Source organism: Phyllostomus hastatus, unplaced genomic scaffold (genome assembly GCF_019186645.2).
Source record: "Phyllostomus hastatus isolate PE091 unplaced genomic scaffold, TTU_PhHast_1.1 phas_contig_196, whole genome shotgun sequence".
NCBI classification, from domain to species: Eukaryota; Metazoa; Chordata; class Mammalia; order Chiroptera; family Phyllostomidae; genus Phyllostomus; species Phyllostomus hastatus.
Window position 1 is genome coordinate 1,193,179 of NW_025333709.1, and position 15,933 is coordinate 1,209,111.

The following is a 15,933-nucleotide window of genomic DNA, read 5'->3' on the forward strand; positions in this document are numbered from 1 at the left end:
CGCCACTGCCGCCCGGGCTCTTCCTGTTCACGGGGCCAGCGGGGAGGGGGCGCTGAGTCAGCGCTGGTCCACACGGGGGCACACGCACGCACACGCGCAGGCCCCCGGAGGGGAAGCCTCCTGGGGGGCACCGGGAGACCGAGGGCCCGGCCAAGGTCCCAGGGGCCCTGGTTCGAACCCACCTGCACCTTTTCCCAGCCAGTGGCCTTGGCCGGGGCTTTGCTCCCCTGTGCAGAGGGCGGTGAGCCGCTTTCTGCTCCGGGGGTGTCAGCCCTCAGGGCTGCACAGCTGGGCCACCTCTGCTTGGGGTGGGGGTGGGGCTGGGGCAAAGGGCGGGCTGGCAGGTCCCCTCCCACTTGCGTCTCTCGGCAAAGGCCTCAGGCCCCCGGAGCAGCTGGGTTTGGGGGGCCACCCGGGTCTTCCTGACTGCCGTCCTGGAAGCTGTGTCGTGGGACACCACGGGCGGGTGACCGCTCCCTTCAGACTCGCTGGGCGCCTCATGCGCCAGGACCCGGGCGGGGCACGCAGCCCGGGAGTGGGCAGGCCCGCAGGTTGGAGGGCGCGCAGGCCGCTCTCCCCTGAAGGAGCACTTTGGCAAAAGGCCTCAGCGTCTGCGCCCAGGGGACTCGAGGGCCACCCTGCGCTGGGCGCCGCCTGGGAGCCTCTTCTGGTCACTGTGGTTGCCTGTCTGGCCCCCCTGCCTGACAGGGGCTCAGGGAGGACAGGACTGCCCCCCGAGTGCCCACGTGGCCCGGCCCACGGAGGGGAAGGGGGAGTGTGGACTCTCCTGGTGGGAAGGCCCGCTGGGGCATCCGGAAGCTTCCGCAGACTGGCAGTGCCGGCGGCGGGCGCAGGGACAGGCGGGGCTCTGCAGGCCAGGGCACGGCCGGCTGCGCCCCGTGCTCTCGGGGTTGGCCTGCTGCTCCCGCCTGGCCTGTGTCTGATTCCTGCTCAGCGCTGGAGACAGGCGCCCTCCTCACCTGGAAGGCCCCGCCGCAGGGTGGGCGGGGCTCCGCGTCAGGTCTCAGCGGCTTCTTGGGCCTCACAGTCTCGCTGGGAGCTGTCCAGGTTTCCACCCCAGCCCTGCCCTGCCCCGGGGTGGGGGTGCAGGTGGGGATGCTGCAGCTGCCAGGAGCTGCCAGGGGCCCTCGAGGTTCCATCCCAAAGGAAAGCAGGTCCTTTCTCTGCCCCTTCCCCGAGACTGGCGTTGGGGCTCAGGCTGGTCTGCCCGGACTGGGGCCACAGGGAGCCAGTCCCCACGGTGCGCCGGCCAGGCCAGATCTGCAGGCCTCAGGAGGCCGGTGTGGGAGGACCCAGAGAAGCGCCCTGGAGCCCTGAGTGGTCGGGCGGGCGCAGGCGGGAGCACAGCCCTGTGGGGACCAGGGGAGGGCGGTGCCAGGAAGCCTGGTGCTCACACCGCCCCCCCTTGGAAGGCCCCTCTCCTCCCGTCCAAGGCCAGAAGGGGCTGGTGGGGCTGACCCTCTGGACCCTGAGGGCCCGCAGACAGGGTGCTGGAGCCTGGCGGGGCAGGGTGGCCCGTGGACACGGGGTGGGTGTGACCACGGTGGGCAGAGGACGGAGCGGCTCTGCCTCCCGCCCCTCCCCATGGGGGTGCCCCGTGGCCGTCCAGTGCCCGGAGGTCGGGCGACACGGTAGGTGACTGGCCAGGAGCTAGAGGCCGCAGAGGACCCCAGAGACCCTGCAGGCAGGGTCAGGCCACCAAGGCCTCGCGAGCACCACCCAGCTGTCCTCGGAGCCGAGGAGCTGGGGCTCCACACGCCCCCTCACCCCCTGTCTCGTCCCAGACCCCACAGCGGGGTGGGGGTTGAGGAGCACCCCGCTCTGGGACCTCACACCCCCTTGGCTGCCTGGGACCCCAGTGCCAGCTCCTTGCCATGTAGGGGGGCGCCCAGTGCGCACTCAGCTCGGGGGCCCTGCTGGCCACCAGCTACCTTGTGGGGTGGGGGTGGGGCCCGTCTCTTGAGTCCCCCAGCCTGCCCTGGGGCCCAGGGCGGGGGCTCTCTGCAGCCGGTGTCCCCCTCTCTTGAGAGTGGGGCCAGGAGGGCGAGGAGCTGTGGTCCGTGAGGCCCAGCCCTCTGGGCGCAGGAAGTCGCTGGCGCAGGAAGAGGATTGAGAAAGAGGACCGCCGTGTCCCAGCGAGGATCTGGGAGGCCCGGCCCCAAGCCGTGTCCTGCCAGCTGGCACTGAGGGGGCAGCTGGCCCAGGCCCGGGGCCTTGGGGAGCAGCAGGGGACAGCCCCGCTCCGGGTCCGGGCCCAGGGCCCCCACGTAGACGCACCCACCCCTCGCAGACCTGCCCTGCTTCCAGTGGGCAGCACCCGGGAACGGTGCAGGGGGTTCTGGGCAGGGCCCCGAGGGGGGGCCTCCTGGGCTGGGCTGGGGGGGGGTGTGCGTCGTGGGGGCTCTGAGGGGAGGCGGGAGGAGCCGGAGGGTGCTGGCGGCCCGAGTCCTCCAGTGGCTGGGTCTTTTTCAGAGCTTGTCTGGGGCCTGGAGACCCCACCCGCAGCGGCAGTGAGTGAGGAGGCTTGGGCGGGACCTGCGGGAGGGCCGTGTCCGGGGCAGACGGGTCAGTGGGCCAGGGCAGAGTCAGCGACCCCCAGTGAGGGCCCCTGGCCCCGGGGCGCAGGGCTGCTGAGACAGGGACGCTGCTGGCAGGTGGGGGTGACTCTGCCCCCCGAGTCTTCTTTGCTGGCTCCTCTGGGCAGCAGGGCTGGGACCCGGGGACCATCTCTCTGGGGAGGGGGGATGTCCCCATGGCACCCGCTGAGCTGCGCCTCCGCCCCCAGCCAGTGCAGACTGCCCCACCCTGTGCTCGGTCCGCAGCTAGGGGGAGGCCCGAGGGGCTGGTGGTCCCAGCCCAGCTGGCCGCTAGCAGCCACCTTGCCTCTGGGCACCGGTTAGGCCAACAGCTACAGAACATTCGCCCTGTCGGTGCAGGGGGTTGGGGGGGGCTCCCCGTGATGGCAGAGCGGGGCTGGGCAGGGCTTTGCCTGGGGGACCCAGTGATCTAGGGCCCCTGTGCTGGGTGGGGGGTGCTGGGCAAATGGGGGGCCTGGGCCTGGGGGCTCGCCCGGGCCCGAGACTGCGGTGGCCCGTGGCCCTGAGTGGGGCCCACTGCCCTCTGAGGAGGGGCCCTGCCTGCAGCCCCCCGGGGAACAGTGGGGACGAGGCTCCTCTCTAGCTCCAAGTGGGGCGCTGGGATCCCCCAAACCGCCTGGGGAGTCCCGAGGGCACCGCTCTCGGGCCTGGCCTCGCTGTGGGGTGGCAGTGGGTGCCTCGGGGGACCTGAGCCGGCTGGGGCTTGTCCAGTGGGGGCAGCGGGAGGAGGTCAGGGAAGGCCGTGGAGGTGTCCAGCGTGGCTGCGCACCAGCCCGGAGAGGGCTTTGAACTTGAAACCCAGAGCACAGCCACTCTTGAGGGTCGCTTCTGCTATGCCTGGGGCAGCAGCTCAGAGCAGGGGGGCTGTGAGGGCTGGAGCACGGCTGTGGCTGCAGAATCCCACCGGACCCCTGGCCTTGGACCGGGGACCGTGTGCGGGACAGATGCAGACCCTCCCCGCCCCCGCTCTCTCCTACCCGCCGCAGGCCTGTCTGCCAAGGGCCGGGCGCACGCTGCACCCGGAGGGGCAGGGGGGGCTGGGGGTGGGCCCCTTTCCTGCCAGCCCAGGCCCATGGCCAGACCCTCTCGGCCAGACCCTCTCCTCGCTGGGCCTGCGGACAATGGGGCAGTGTGAGGGCGCCCGGGGACGGCGAGGGTGGCCAGGCAACCAGGGGGGAGGGGCCCGGGCTGAGGGGCGCGAAGGGAGCCCGCGGCCGTGAGTCACCGTCCAGCCCCAGGCGGCCCGGGGTTCCCAGGCCCAGGGGAACAGGCTGCTCTCAGTTCCCCAACCTCGCGGCGGCCGCACCCCCCTCCCTCTTCGCCCTCTGGCTCCCTCTTCCTGTGTCCCCTCTCCAGCTCCTGCCCCTCGGGCCCCGCCTCTGTGGGCCCCTCACCCGGCCTGGCAGAGGGGCTGGGCCGTCACCTGGGTGCGCTCTCCCGGCCCGTGGGTGACCCCGGGAGCCGCCAGTGAGAGGACGTGGCCCAGCCCAGACGCGCCACCGCCTGCGGCCGGCCCGACGCCTGCTGAGGAATGAGAAGCGGCCCAGGCCCTGGCTAGGGGCTCGGGGGGGTTGGAGCGCCGTCCCGTGCACCACAGGGCCGCAGGTTCGATCCCCAGTCGGGGCGCGGATGGGGGGGTAACAGCATGATGCTTTCCTCTCTCTCTGTCTTTCTCTGCCTCTCTCCCTGTAACCAGTAACTATCTTCTCCAGTGGGGACTGAAGAAACACAAGTGGCCCAAAGTAAAGACAGTGTGATCAGGTTAAAAACTCAGGTAGTCAAAGTGAATCAACAGCGGCAAAGGAGAAAAGTGTGTGAAAACACCTCAGAATGTCAGCATGCCCCCGGGCGCTGATGCCCTCCGCCCCGGCCCAGGGGCCCGGCCAGCCCGGCGGAGTGGCGGGAAGTGCCCGGTGGGGGGCTGTGCGGTCCGAGGGAGGCCGCGGCGGCAGGGGAGACGACAGCCTGAGGAGTGGGACAGGTGGCGGAGCAGCCGAGGCCACCGGCTGCTGCCAGGGACGAGGCCGGCGTCCCAGGTGGCCTTCCCCAGGGTGCCCTGGCCTGGCACCGCGGACGGCAGGTGTCCGCTGGCCGCGCGCCCGCCCAGCCGGCCCCTGCCCGCACCCCGGCCCCCCCGAGGAGCTGTGGGGCTGGGTCTCTCTGGCTTCTTTCGCCGCAGTCCCTGTGCTCCTGCCCCAGCCCAGCAGGGCCTCTGTCCCCTGTCACTGGGTCGAGTGGCCACGGAGAGTCCCCGTGAGCTGCTCCTCTTGTCCTCAGGGTGCTGACACCGACAAGCCCGTGTGGGAGGGCGAGGAAGTGGAGCTCAGGGGGCGGAGTGACTCTGACAGGGCCCCCAGTGCAAAGAGGAGGGGCGGGGACCGGAGCCTGGGCCCGAACGGTGCCGTGCAGGGTGCTCGGCCGGCTGGGCAGGGCTGAGACCCCGGGCACACTCGGGGTCCGGGCCCTGGCACCCGCCCGTCTGCGGGCGTGCGCCTCCCCTCGCTCCGGCCACAGGCCCTTTGCACGAGCACTTCCCGCTGGGCTGCCTCCTGTGGGAGACCCTCCCGGAGCGCCAGCTGATGTGTCACCCTGTCTGGGCGGAACGGCGGTCACGAGGCCGTGAGTCAGAGGTGGCTGTCTCTCCGGCAGCTCCGGGGGCCAGCTCAGGTCCCGGGGCGAAGGGTACGGGGTTTGCGGGCCAGGGGCAGTGTCCCAACGGCCTCCCTCTGCCCCCACCCAGGAGAGCCGTGGGCGGCAGCACCCCGCTCTCTGGCCCCTGTGCCCTGGGCGGTTGGGCCGAGGCTCTGCCTGGACCCTCTTTCTGTCAGGGACCCTGTTCTCCGAAGAGCCACACCGCCCGCCCTTTCGCTCCATTCGAGTCTGCCCTCACAACCTCTGCTGTCCCCGGCGGCTCCTGGGATGGCCCCAGTCACTGATGGGGACGCTGAGGCCTGGGGTCTGCTTCTCACCGGAGTTCGTGCCAGGCTGAACCCCAGGCCCCCGAGGGAACCGGCAGCCATGAGCAGGGCTCAGGGAGCACGTGCGGCCGGCGGCCCCCGGACTCCTCTGGAGACTCGGCCGAAATGGGCAAACCCTGGACCCAGGAGGCAGCCGGCACGCAGCGTGGCCCGCCCCCGGGTCCCCGGCCTCCGCCCGGGGCCCGCGCCCTCCGGCGGCCCTCTGGGCTGGGGGTCTCCTGCCCAGCTGGGAGCCAGTGTCCTTCCCGAGAGCCCGCCCCTCCCTCTGGCCCTCGGAGCCGGGCCTGGCAGGAAATGGGCGAGGTGGTGGCCCGGGCCCTGGGTCACATGGGCAGTGCCGGCTGGTTTGGCCACGGCTGCAGCCCCCACTTCCTCATCGGGACAGTGAGGTTCGCCCTCGGGGACCTGGGGACTGAGTGGGCCGCAGCGCTCCCTCGGTGGCACTGGGTGGGCCTCGGAGGAGGCCGCTTCCCGCCCCCGCCCAGCCGCTGGCCCGACCCTCCCGTCTCCAGAGGGCTTGTGGGCAGGAAAGCATCCCAGGCCTCACGACCCCCCGCCTTGGCGTCCACAGGTGGGCACTCTGTCACCGGGAGGGCCGGGCTGGCGGCCGTCTCTGCTCCTGAGGGGCCCATCCCATCCCGTCTGCAGCCCAGGGGCGGGGGGTGGCGCCTGGAACCCAGCGCCGGGTCCAGGCCCGCCCGGCCCATCAGGGCAGGCGGCCCGAGAGCGTGTCCCGAGGGGCCAGAGCGGCAGGTGGGATGGAGCGGTGAGCTGGAGGGGGCAGGCAGGGCGGCGGGGTTTGGGGAAGTCCTGCTCTCCGGCCTCCTGGCCCGGCCGGGGGCCAGCTTGACCCTGACCTTAGAGAGAACAGCCTGTCCCCTTCAGGGCGTCTGGACAAAGACGCTTGGTGGGCTTCTGCCCAGCCGAGTCCCCTTGACCCCTGCAGGGTCGGCGGCGGTGTGGGGCCACCAGGCCTGCCGGGGGTGCAGCCCCCACTGCTCAGGGCAGGGTGCTCTGCTGGGAAGGCGGCTGGCCCTGTTTCGTGAACAAGGGTGCTCAGAGGGGGCGGGCAGGCAGGGCTGGGCATCTGTCACAGGGCCAGCCTGCCTCCGGGGATGCAGGGGGCTGGTGCTTGGGGTGCGGTAAATGACTGAATTCAGCGAGCGCGCCCCGTGAACCGGACCCCAGGGAGAGCAGGGAACGTCCAGCTGGTTGTGGGGGACGCCGTCCACTCGCCCTGCAGGCGGTGGGCACGGGGCGGGGCTGGTGTTGAGGGAGGGGCAGCTAGTCAGCAGACGGACCAGAAATGCCTGGGGGGTTGTGGGGGGGGCGGCCCAGGATCGGGGAAGGGACCCCGCACGTGGGCGGCCACGGAGGAGGAGGACGGGCCGGGCGAGGTCTGGGCGAGGGCCCGGGAAGCTGACACCGTGCTCTCCGGGCTGAGCGAGCCTCTGTGGCAAAGGCACGGAGCGCGTCACCTGCAGGTGGGGTCCCCATAGGCGGTGACGCGGCGCAGGAAGGGGCTGTGCCCAGAGAGGGGCCGGGGGTGTGCCAGGGTCCACACGGTTCCTGAGGGGGCTCTTCCTCCCCAGCGCGGCTGCGGATGGCACTGCTGCCGGCGGACGCCCGGCGACCGGGGCACCTGGAGTAGCCGTGCCCGCCCACTCTGCCGGGGGTCTCTAGGACAGCCCCCACCGGAGCTGTCAGGTGAGGACACGGAGGCGCCAGGTGGGCCGCACTGCAACCACGGCCCCGTTCTGCCTGCCAGGGCCACGGGGGTGGGGCCGAGTCTCACGGCGGCAGGCAGGGCTGAGCGCCGGGCTCGGGGCTGGCACCCCGTGCCCTGTGCGGGGCCGGGGCCTTGGGGTGCCCACGCCAGCCGCGGTGTGGGGCAGGGTGGGGCCGGAGGGAGGGGTGGGCTGCTGCATCCTTGGGCGAGGGGCCAGGAACTCGGGGGTGGACGGGCCCACGCATCTGTGCCTTGGAGAGTTTTTCTCAAGCTGTGAAAAGGTGGAAACTTGTCAACTATTGATGAACTGAAGTGTGAATCCTGCAACGCCTCTGCCGTTTGTGGTTTGATGGGGGAGGCTCAGGAAAACAGCACCGCCGGCCCCTGCTCTCCCTGAGCCAGCCCGCCCTCCCCTCAGGCCGCCGCCGCGGACCTTGTGCCCGCGGACAGGGACCCTCGGCCTGGAGCCCCTCCCAGCCACCTCCCCCCTACCCGTGGGCAGCTCTCTCCTGAGGAGCCCGCCCCGCCCAGGGCTCTGTGCCAGCTGCCGCCCTGGCTCTGAGGGCCCCCAGCTCTGCTCCGCATGCTCGGCCGCCAGCCCGCGGGAGACGTCGCCCGACTCGGGAATGTTTGCGGGAGTCAGAGACGCTGGGCCTGGGAGAGAAAGGCCCCGGGGTGGGGTGCTGCGGGGCGGGTGGGGCACCTGGGGCCGGGTGGGCTTTGTGAGTCCCCTACGGGCTCCGCTTGGGCGCCCAGGGTCCCGGAGGAGAACCCCGCCCTCCACAGTTTGGCCGCATCGTCCTCAGAAGCCCCGGCCCCTGTTCGGCGGCCGTGCACGCTGCCTCTCCCTGCACGTCCCTGAATTGGCCGGGGACGCAGGAGTGGCCCGACCGCCTGCACCCCCACTGGGGGCAGCCCAGAGGAGCCCCTGGGTGTTTCCCAGAGCCCAGCACACCGCCGCCGTCTGCGGGGGCCCAGGAAGAGGCCCCGGCCGCGGGTGGGCCCTGGGCGCAGCCACAGGGCAGGGCGGTTCCTGTGGACGTTTGGGTGGGCCACGGGGCACCCGTCCCGGCGTGTGCCGGCTGCTGCCGCGTCGGGGGTTTGGCCGTGTATGTGGCCCCGCTCGCCCACCCACTGGCCCGTCTCTGGGCTCTGCTGTGGGCTGGGCACCACCCTGCCCGTGGGGACACAGGTGATGACACTCCGGTGGTGAGCAGGGCTGAGCCGTTGACTTGGAGTTTTCAGGGGGTTGAGGTGAGGTTCTAGATGGTTCTGTCTCAGAGGATGAGGTTGCTTTTGTTGGAGAGGATTCAGCCTCCAGGTGGAGGGGGCTGCAGGTTGTAGAAATGGGCCGCGTGGTCCTGCGAGACTGGACGCTTGGCCAGGGCGCGCCGGGCCCCTCCCTGCTTCCTGCTCCCTGCTTCCTGGGGAAACGGCTTGTCTGGGCCCCGGAAGGGCTGGTGGGCGTGAACCAGAGGCCACGAGACGAGGAGGGGTGGGCGCGGGCCTGGGGGGAGCTGCGGGCACCGAGGAGGCCAGGCCCCGTGGGCCGGGACTGCAGACCCGCCAGGAGCGGGCGCCTGCGGTTCGTCCGGGGGAAGCACTGCGGCGAGTCCCGGTGTGTGACGGTCTCCCGGGGAAGTGCCACACGCCGGGGGCTCCAGCAGCAGAGACCGCCTCTCGGGCCCCGAGGCCGGAAGTCCAGAGTCAAGGGTCAGCAGGGCCACACTCCCTTGGGCGGCTCCAGGGGCCGGTTCTTCCCTCCCGGCCTCTTCTGGCCCCCGGTGCCGCCGGCCGCATCACCTGGTCCCGGCCTCCCGTTGCCCTACCCTCCGCATCTCTTCTTCACGTGTGTTCACTTACCTGTAGTGAGAGCGCGGGAGAGACAGAGGGAGAGGAACATCCGCGTGTGGTTGTCTCTCACACGCCCCCTGCTGGGGACCTGGCCCGCAACCCAGGCCTGTGCCCTGGCTGGGAGTCGAACCGGTGACCCTTTGGTTCGAAGGCCTGTGCTCAGTCCGCTGAGCCGCACCCACCAGGGCCTCACTCTCTCTTCTTATGAGGACACTTGTCCCTGGAGTTAGCACCACCTGGCTCACCCGGGCTGAGAGCCCTGACTCAACGACACTTGCAGACTCGGTGCCGCTGTGACCGGGACCAGCGGTGAGCGGGGCGTCCGCCTGGCTCCTGAGCAGGCTGGGCCCCGGGAGCCCCGAGCGAGGGTCGTCCTCCCTCTTTCCTTCCCGGGCCCCGTGGGCCCTGCCACCCGGCCCTGCCGGCTGGCTCCCTCCCACCTCGGCAGGTGCCTCTGGCCCCTCGGGGTGGTTCCCTGGCACTGGGAGGCCCCCAACCTGGGGACAGGCGAGGGCAGAGGGGAAGGGCAGGGCTGCCCAGTGTGGGGGCCCCAGCGGCGCTCCTGCCCCATGCATCTCACTGCTCGGGTGCCGCTGGGGGGCGATCGCCACGGTTATTTCCAGTGTGAAAGGTTGTGGAGCTGCCAGTCTTGGCGGGTTGGGGGGCGGGACTGTCCCTGAGTTTTGGGGGTGTGTGTGGCAGCAGGGCCCCCCTGCAGGGGTGCACGCCATCTGTGGAGAGGGCAGGGCAGTGCAGACACAGGCCCAGAAGGGCGGGCGGGGAGCCCCCCCAGCAGCTCGGGACTCCTGACCTCGGCCCCCCCGAGGGAAGCCAGGTGTGGGGAGGGGCCCCCACAGTGCTGGCCCCCGTGGGGACCGCTGTTCCTCTGCTCGGGCTGCGACTGCCCTACATCGTCCCTGCAGCGCTGGGTCAGGGCCGGTGGGTGTGGCCCTCTGCGTGGGTAAGCTTGGGGACCCTCAGGGTCACGGGGCACGGGAAGGTCTGCTGCAGCGGAACCTCGGGCCTCCTCCTCTGTCCCCCCCATCTGTCCAGGGTGGGCTGTGGCCCCAGGAGGGCTGCCGGCTCCTGGCCCTTCCTTCCCTCGGCATGTTCTCCCCACACCTGCACCCCAGCCCCGCCCCGGGCCCCCGAGGCTTTGTCCCCGGTGGACTCCTCCCTACCCTGGGACGCTGCTTACCCTGAGCCCTGCCCTGTCTGCAAGCTGCCCCACCGCCCGGCCACAGCAAACTCCTGCTCCGTCCAGCCTGGGCCCTTGCCGATCCGCGGCCACTGGGCCTGGCACCTCCTCTGGGCCCCACAGCCCCTTGAAGCCCCACCCAGCCCTAGAGCTGCCCCTCTGGCTGACCCCTCCGGCCCTCAGCCCAGCGGCTCCTCACCTGCTATTTTATCTCAACACCCAGCACCCATTTCACAGATGAAGAAACTGAGGCTCAGAGAGGCTAAGTCAGCACCTGGAGGCCACGCGGTTGGCACAGGATGGCAGTGGGCTGGGTGCCCAGCTGTGCCGCACCCTGGCGGGCTGGAAAGGGGAAGGAAAACGGGGAGAGGCCCCACTTAACCCTCCCCTGGCCACCACCTGTCTGTCTCGTCCTGGCCTACTCTCTGCTGAAGAGACGGCCTGTCCTCGGCCACTGGAGGACACGCAGGCTGGCTCAGGCTGGGGGAGGCCAGGGCCGTGGTGCCCACCCTGAGGACAGCTCCCAGCCCTCAGGATGCCTGTGGCCCCGAGCTGGCCCCCGGGGGGCTCGGGCCCTGGCAGGGGCCTGGGGCTGCGCACACAGTGGCAGATGGTGGTGGGGGCCGTGCCCTGGGAAACCCGGTGGGCACGGTGAGGCCTGCGCAACTCCGGGACACCCCGTGGCCCACCACCCTCAGCTCCTCCAGCAGAGTGGCCCCAGGGTGCCCTTCCTCTGGCTGGTCCTGTCCTCCCTGGGACTTTGAGACCCAGCCAGGCTCAGGGGAGGAGGGGCAGGGGGCATGGGGCCTCAGGGCTGAAAGGCCTAAACTTGACCCCTGGCTCCCCAGCCCCCTGGCCATGGCGGGGCAGAGCCCCGGGCGGGACCGGGGGCCGCGGGGCACGTCCGTCACTCTGGCTGCCCCGGGTGCTCTCCAGCAGGCGCAGCGTTCGCAGCGCCGGCGGGGCGGCCGCCCCTGGAGGGTGCCGGGCCCGCTCCCACCCACCCGGAGGCTGCGTCCAGTCTCTGGCCCGGAACCAGTGTTGTCCAGGCCCTGTGGTGTCGAAGGGCAGAGAGGGGCCACCTTGCCACCCAGAGGGCCCAGGGGCCAGGGGCGCAGCCCCCGTGTGGGGTGTCAGCGCCGGCTTCTTCACGGGCCAAGGAGGCCGAGCCCGAGGCCCTGGCCTGTGTGGGGCTTTGGCGGTTTGCTGGGGAGAAGCCCGGGCTGTTTGGGGACCCGCGGGGAGCTTCCTCTCAGGGGACACAGCTGGTCTCCCCCAGGGGCCTGGAGAGCTGTGGTCTCTGACCACAGGGGCCATTGAACCCCGCGGGCTGAGTGACACGGACGGGCCCGGCAGGCAGGAAGTGCCGCTGCCTGGGGCTGGCCGGCAACAGGAAGTGCGGCGGCGGCGGCAGGGGGTGGTGCGGAGCCCGCTGGCCGCGGGCCCCAGATGCAGCAGGTGGCTGCCGGCGCGAGGGAGCCGAGGGCGCGGCCAGCTGGGCGGCACTTCGGGCAGCGCCGGGGGCAGCGGCCCTCACCAGCCTGGGGGATGCGGGCCGCGGTTCTGCGCCGTGGCCCCTGAGCCACATGGCCTCTCTGGGCCCCAGGACACCGGTCCCCCACCCGTCGCCAGGCAGGAGGAGAGCCATGTGCTGGGTCAGCGCCATCAGGTCAGTGGGGTGGCCCCGGGGACCGGCCCTCGGGAGGCGGTGCGGGCCGGCGCCTACAGGACCGCTTGGGGAGGCCCGTGAGGGGGCCGGGGCCCTGGCCCCGGGCACTCAGCCGGCAGCCGGCAGGGAGGCCCGGCAGCCTGCTGGGGCGGGGGCCCAGGTTGGGCCGAGTCTGCCCACGGCACACCGTGCTGGGGGTGGCCTTGGCATTTGGGATCTGCGTGCACACACACACTGTGTGCGCGAGCGTGGTGAGAGACTGTGACCATGAGTGGGACTGAGTGTGAGTGTGGGTGTGAGCATGAAGGAGTGTGTGAGTGAGGGTGTGACAGTGTGCCTGTGTCTGTGACTGTGGGTGTGCCTGTAGTGTGGACCAGTGTGTGTGCCCGCCCAGGCACCGAGGGTCCAGGCGGCGCTGGGGGAGCCCCGGCCCCCGCTGCCCGGCGCAGTGCTCGGGGGTGGGGCCCCTGCGGGCCGGGGCTTTGCCCCCGAAGCCCAGCCGCTGCCCTCCCTCCGGCACGGCGGGCCGCCCGCCCCCATGGAAGCTGTTTGGTTTTGATTCTTTTATGGAGAAGGGTTCTGGGAAGAGGAAGAACTAGGGGAAACCGAAAGTCAAGAGCAAGTGAGCCCGGTGGGAGGCGCTGGGGCCCCTCCGGCAGCCGTCATCCATCTGCCCCGTGCCCCCCCCGGCCAGGCAGGGGGTGCGCGGCTGTGCGGGAAGGTGGGGGGGGGGCCGCCGCACTGTCACCAGCTGTGTGGCTTTGGGCGAGTCACTCAGCTTCTCTGGTGTCTTCATCAGTGACGCGGGGGTGACGCTGGTTCACGCGTACGTCGGGGGCCCCGGGGGTGATGACAAGAAGTGCCCGCCCCTTCCCCCCCATGCCCCACCCCCCGCCTCCCTGCGCCTGAGACTCTCGGGCCCGGGCCCGGTGTCCCGGCCTGTCAGACGGGAGTGGGGCCTTGGGCCGGCGAGCGTGGCGGGCTGTCAGGCTGGCCTTGGCCCTGGGTGGCGCAGGGCCGGGTGGCGGCCATGGCTCTGACCAGGGCCCACGCTCTTGCCCAGGGCACAGGGCCTCCACCGAGACTCCTGGCCGCCCCGGAGGCTGTGTGTGTGTCTGGATGCGTGCAAGTGAGCGTGAGAATGAGGTGTGTGTGCATGCAGGGTTAAATGAGGGCACAAGCGTGTGTGTGTGGACAAGCACACGCGTGCGTGCGGGTGTGTGAGAGTGTGCGAGCGTGAGCGCTCCCTCGCCCTGTGGCTCCCACCCCCCGGCCCGCCTGGCCCCGCGGACAGGGACTCTCTGATGCCGCGGTCACTCGAGCCGCCCGCTCCCTCGCCCCGGCCAGGGCCGTGCCTGCAGCTGCCCCCCAGACCCCCAGACCCCCCCCCCGCTTTGCTCTCACGGCCAGGCTCACACCCTTCCACACATGTGCACGCACAGCTCTCATGTGTCCTGTGGCACACTGCAGCCACAAAGCTGGCCACTGTCGGCGGGGTGGACCCACAGCTTACGTGCGGAACTGTGTGGGCCTGGAGCCTCCACCCCCCCCAGGCTGTGGCCCCACCGCCGGCGGGGCCTGCACTTCCCGGAACCCGAAGGGGCTGTGGGAGAGAGCTGCTTCCGCCTGCCTTCCCACTCTGTCCCCACCCTGCCCCTCAGTCTCCGGTCACCTGGCCCAGTCTCAACCCTGAGAGCAGGGGTTGGGGGGGTGAGCCCAGGAGCAGGGGCCAAGTGGGCCACGGTGTCCAACTCCCGAGCACACGCACGCCTGCTGGAGGGGCTCGTGCAGCTCCCACGTGGCCACTGACACTGCCCGTGGGCCCCCAGCACCCTGCCTCGGGCAGCCCCCCGAGCTGCAGGGAGCAGAGCCTCCGCAGCACTGCAGGCCGGGGGCCGGTGCTGACTCTGTGGCCGGCTCGCTGGGCAGCCCCGGTCCCCGGGGCGGGGGGGACAGACTTGTCACTGTGCTGTTGCAGGGCACCCTGGGGAGCAGCCTCACGATGCCCCCTTGAAACGGGAAGAGGCAGAGGCTCAGAGGAGGACAGGCCTGGTGGCATTTGAACCCGGGTCTCCCGCATTGCCCCTGACGGCTCCAAGCCAGGGCGGCTCAGCAGGCACCTCTAGCAGCTTGCCAGGGTGGCGGGGGGGGGGGTGTCTCCCCCTAGAGAAGCGGGAGGCTGAGACTCCCTGCGGTGAGCTGACGGGGTGGCCTGCGGGGGCCCCGGGGACAGTGGACCTTAATTGTCAGGTCTCGGGGGCTGGGGCGACACCCTGGGCTTTGAGAGCAGCAGGCAGGGAGGCCAGGCCGGCCCAGGAGGAAGGGTGCCCAGGAAGGGTGCCCCTTGGGGACTCCCCTCAACTTTCCTGGGCACGGAGGCAGCAGGAGCCTGGAAGTCCCCCAAAGCTGCGTGGTCACTGTGACTGCCGCGGCCCCGCATCACCCTCACCCGCAGCCACCATTTCCCCTTCCCACTCCTGCCTGGCGGGGCGCTGGGCTTCTGGGCGGGTGCCAGCCCACCCAGCTCACCCCTGGGGCAGGGCAGGCCGGGGGTGGCCAGACGCTGTTGGGGTGTCAGGATGGGCTTCCCTTTGGGTGGCCCGCCCTTCGGAGAGGGACTGCGGGTGTTGGCCTCAGTCCCTGGAGCGAGGGCATTCCTGGGCGGGGGAAGGTGGCGACAGCCTCGCCCTGTGTCCACCCACCCTGCCCGTCCGAGCTCAGCCGGTGGCCGCCTGGAGCCCCCGTCGTGCCCATGGACGGATGGCGGCCAGGTGGGAGTGGGGGCCCTCGCAGGCCTGGCCCCCAGACCTCCCCCAGGGGTGGGTCCGGGAGTGTGGGCTCTGCCTGCCCTGGCAGCAGCTGCTCCCGCCCTCACACGTGTCCGGTCTGCTCTCAGACCGGGGGGAGCGCGGTCCGCTGGCGTGGGGGCTCCGTGTCGGCCCCCTGCTGTCCCCACCACCTGCCAGGGTCCGAGTTCCACACCTCCTCGGGGGCTCCCTGGGTGCCCCTCTGTGGTGGGCTTGGGCTGGCGAGGGTTGGGGGACAGTGACAGCCTGCCGTGGCCAGTGTTTGGAGGGACACAGGGCCCCCAGAGGTCACCCTCGAGCGCACTCTCGGCTCATTTTGGGATTGGTCCTTGCTGGTGTGCAGGAACGGGATTGCTGTCTGTGCCCTGCCACGCAGCGGGCCCGCCGGTCAGTGCTGATCACTTTCGGTGGGTTCCTTGGCGTGTTCTGTGTGCACGGCCGTCTAGTCCGCGAAGCTGACCTCCTTCCTTTCCCATCCGCACACCCTTCCTTTTCCTCCCCTAACTGCCCCGGCTGGGCCCTCTGGGGCCATGCGGAGTGGCAGGCAGTGAGGAGAGGGACGCCTGCCTGGCCCCTGGCCTCGGGCGAAGCGCCGGTCCTCACACCAAGGCGCGTGCGCGAGCCCCGGCCTTTCCCCCGCCGCCCCTTTCCAGAGTGAGGCAGCTTCCCGGTCCTGGAGCGGCGTGGTTATCGTGAAGGATTGTTGCATTTCGTCAAATGCCTGTTTCTCCTGAGACTATCACGTGGCTTTTGTCCTTTACTGGATGGACACAATGTTTCGCACTCACTGGGTCGTGCGCGACGCGTCCCACCGGCAGGAGCAGAGCCGGCTCGCCAGTCCTGCGTTTGCTGGGGAGCTGGTTGCCTCGTCCAGAGGGTCGTCGGCCTGCGCCCCTCTCGGCTGGCGGTGCCTTCGGCTTGGGCGTCAGCGTGATGCTGGCGCACGGACAGAGTTTCTTCCTGTTCTGGTTTTGCAAGAGTTCGCGGTGAAGGATCCGCGTCTACAGGAGCACACTCTTGAGGGGCGGGGCCGGGGGCGGGGCTCCTCACCTGCTCGCACAGGGGGCGGGGCTCCTCACC